The 3603-nt window shown below is 47.6% G+C and overlaps 1 long non-coding RNA gene across 1 annotated transcript in view; it reads right to left on the reverse strand.

Annotated features, from left to right (window-relative positions):
- Window positions 1-1291: 1291 nt before the first annotated feature.
- The window catches only part of LOC109324647, a 3321-nt gene continuing 1009 nt past the window's right edge, over window positions 1292-3603 (reverse strand). Inside the window, exons 2-3 of the long non-coding RNA XR_002104977.1 lie at window positions 2473-2542; window positions 1292-1322 (exon numbers count right to left, since the gene is read on the reverse strand). This is a non-coding gene — a long non-coding RNA (uncharacterized LOC109324647). The remainder of the gene's footprint in view (window positions 1323-2472; window positions 2543-3603) is intronic.

Consider the following 3603-nt stretch of genomic DNA (forward strand, 5'->3'; position numbering starts at 1 on the left):
TCCACCCCCTCTCACTCATCTCTCCTACACCCCAGACCAGGACTTGCCCTCAGCTACCTGTACAGCATGCTGCACTTCTGCACATGGGCAGAAGCAACAAATGGCAACCAGAGGAGGGAGAAGGAACCCAGATATCCCAACTGCTGATGCAGCAAGAGCAAGAGAGAGCCCAGGGGCTGCAACCTAACCCCTCCTGAGCTGCATGAGGCCTGTGGGCTGCCAGTTGGACAGCCCAGCTCTAAACTGTGAACTCTAGTTTGACCAGTGATTCACGTGTTTATGACCTTTAAACTTATTGTAAAAGAAACTGGGAAGAAAATATAGGCCTTGCTGGGACTTTGACTCAGAAAAATGTTCTAGTTAGTTCAAAATTCTGAAGTTTCTTGAATTACTTCTGCATCTGATAGGTTGTGAACCATTTAAACTGCAACCTCCGTATCTACAGAAGATTTACCTGTAGACGTTAGGCTTTTTCAGTCAGTTATTACCGTTCTTGACTTTCCTGGCTTGTGTTATGTAATGAACTTCTAAAAAGGTTTGAAGATTAATATTGTCAGCAAAGAAATAAAGACTGTCCTCTCTTTTCTTAAGAGTATGAAATCAGTTGTAATATAAGAGGGATGAAAAGTGTCAGCAGCTTTTGTTTTTTTGGGGCTTAGAGTTAGAATGCAAATCACTGGATGTAGTCTTTGTTATGTAATGTACTTAACTCTCAGGGAAAATAATCAAAAACTCCAACTGTTTTTCAGGGAGTTTAAGTCACAGTGAACTACAAAACATTTGAGAGACCGAGAGATTTGTTGTCACTCAGTTTTTATAATTTTCTTATGGAAAAGATCATCCATTGTTTGTGATTGCTATAATGAAAGAGAGGCTTAAACCTCAGTGTTTTAGATCAGTTCTTGTCCAGTCAGAAGTCTGCTTACCGATGGGTGCTATCTATTTAAAGGTCTCTGTTACTTTAGTATCTGAACACTTCATAATTGTGTGCATGTATGTATTATACTTGCTCTGTTCTGTTGAGGCTGGGTGGCTAGATAAATGAACAAAAAAACTGGGATTGATTTCCCTCCCACCCCTTCTCTGATTACTTGCAGAAAGAGATGGGCTTAACTGAAAACCTGTATAGGTCCACATGAAAAGTGAAAGCTCTTTCACCAGTTGATGGCTGGAGGGCTGAGCTGTCTCATTCTCCTTTCCAAGTGAGTAACATTTAACACGCAGTGTACATGTTGATTAATGTGCAAACAGATGAAGACAGACATAAATACACAAACAAAACCCAATTCTCATCTGCTGATATCTAGGGATCCTGGTTTTCTCTGATTTAAAAAAAATTGCATATTCTCTGATTAAAAAAATTGCAAATTCTGTGATTTAAAAACCCCAAATCTGTGATTAAAATGAAAGGCTGCTATATAGATAGGTATCAGTTGAACACAAAGTTTTCTTGATATACTTACAATTTTAAAGCAATTTGGAAGCCTTCCAGTGCTTCAATCACTATAATAAAATAAATTCTAAATACCTATACATTTTGGTATTTGATTTGGAGTTTTTTATCCTGGAAAATCAGAGGTCCCTCTGCCCCTTAGCTCATAAAATGCAGGTCCAGGCCCCCCACTCCCAAGCTACAGCCCCTTGGCCCTGCTGGGGTCCCTCACTCCCCACCCCCCCCACTGCCTTCCAACCCTGCTAGTGCCTCTCACTCCCCCTCCCAGAGCCCTGCTGGTGCCCCTCACCCTCCACCCACAGCCCCCTGCCCTCCCCAGCCCTGCTGGAGGGGACCCCAGCTGCCAGGGTTACAGGGCCAGGGACCCAGGTCCACAGCCATCTGCCTCCTGCAGCAGCATCTGAGCCCTGGCTGCCACCCACAGGAGGCAGCAGCTGCTGCAGCAGAGCACAGCATGGAGCCCACTTCCCCCCACCCATACTGCCTGTTGCCTGCCTGCTGTGGGCTTAGGTGGGAGCGGGGGGAGCACTGCCTCCCCACTGCTCTGTGCACTCCTGGGTGACGGGGGACCCAGGTCCCCCAGATCTGTATGTAGGGCAGGGGTCCCCTGCACTGCCCTGGTGAGGTATCTCCTGTTCATGTGGCAGCTGCAGGGGCAGTGGCATGAGGCTGTGTCCCCCAGTGCTGCCATGCAGGCAGGAGGTGTCTTGCCAGGGCAGTGCAGGGCTCACAAGGGCAAGGAGTTTCCCCACACAGCCCCGCTGTGCCCTGCCCTGCTAGGTCCCACCTACTGGGCTGCGGAGGCCTCAGGGGAGGGCAGCAGGGTGGGGATCCGAGCCCACAACTGTTCCCACCCCTGCCCTGTGCACAGATCTGGAGGCATGGATCCACTCTGCCTCCCTGGGATTGTGGGTAGCAGTGGGATGCCAGCCCCACTCCCTGCCCCCTGAATGAGTCACCAGTGGCCCCATGCATCCCCTGGCTTGGAAGACCCAACTCCAGCCCTGCCCAACGCTTACCTGTGGAAGCTGCTATCCAGGCTGACCGCCCTCCTTCTGTTCCCACCCCAGTCCTTTGCGGGCTGGAACTCTGGAGCAATTTGTAAAAGTGCAAAATCTGTGGGTTTCTCCATTAAATTAAAAATCCGTGTTTTTCTTGAGTGAACAGAGAAGGAAGGGCGTGGAGCGGGAATCCATGTTTTTCTCCATGTTTCTATGGGAAACGGAAAATCCAGATCCCTGCTGGTAACTGTACATGCGTGCAGAATCAGATATATCCTCAATCAGAGGAGATGTGACTGTCTGGAGTGGCATCCACTCCTGGAGACCTACACACACACACACACACACACACACACCCCCCCTCCCAGATACCCTTGGCTATTGTAGATCTGTATTTCTCACTCTAGCCCTGTGAAGTTGGACATTTTACAGAGGCGGAACAGAATCCCAGACAAACTAAGAGTATGTTTGTGATGTAATATAGCACCAAGACAATTAAGCTAGTTTTAAATGAGCTATTTCAGATACCAGCAGCAGTTTACCCACGGTAGTGTGGAGTTTTGCAGAAAAGCAGGATAACCTACCTCACATAGAACTCCCTGCTTTGGGGGCTGCTTCCAGTAATCAGGCGAGCTCAGGAATCTCTATGCTATGCTTCGCTTTGTAGACAGACCGTAAGAGATTTGTTGAAGCATATGCAAGAATTCTGTGGCAAAGCAGGGGATGGACCCAAAGCCTCCTAAGTTCCTGACTAGCTGGACTGCCCTTGCTAAGCATTCCTGTATCATCATGTTTATTTTCTAACTTAAAACCCATGAGAGTGTACAGCTTTTCCTGCCCCTGTATACCATTCTTTTCTTGGGTTTGACTAAGAGGTCATGTGGCAGCCTGATTGCCCCAGTGCAGAAAAGAGAAATTTAAAAAAACATGCAGAGGCACATCTCTAAAACCAGCCCCCATCCCTTCCCCAACCCCTTTTTCCCATTAACATTTCTCTTTGCAAGCCCCAAGGAAGTTAGATTTAGTGGAGTGGATTAGGAGAGTTGAACTCAGCTGCTAAATAGCCATTAGGGCTGTGCAAAGCTTCAGGTACTGATTCAATTAGGAGGAGCTTTGGCCCAATTCTGTGGCCAAATCCGAATCAAATTG

This window comes from Crocodylus porosus, unplaced genomic scaffold (genome assembly GCF_001723895.1).
Source record: "Crocodylus porosus isolate Cpor-Errol unplaced genomic scaffold, CroPor_comp1, whole genome shotgun sequence".
Classification (NCBI taxonomy): domain Eukaryota; kingdom Metazoa; phylum Chordata; order Crocodylia; family Crocodylidae; genus Crocodylus; species Crocodylus porosus.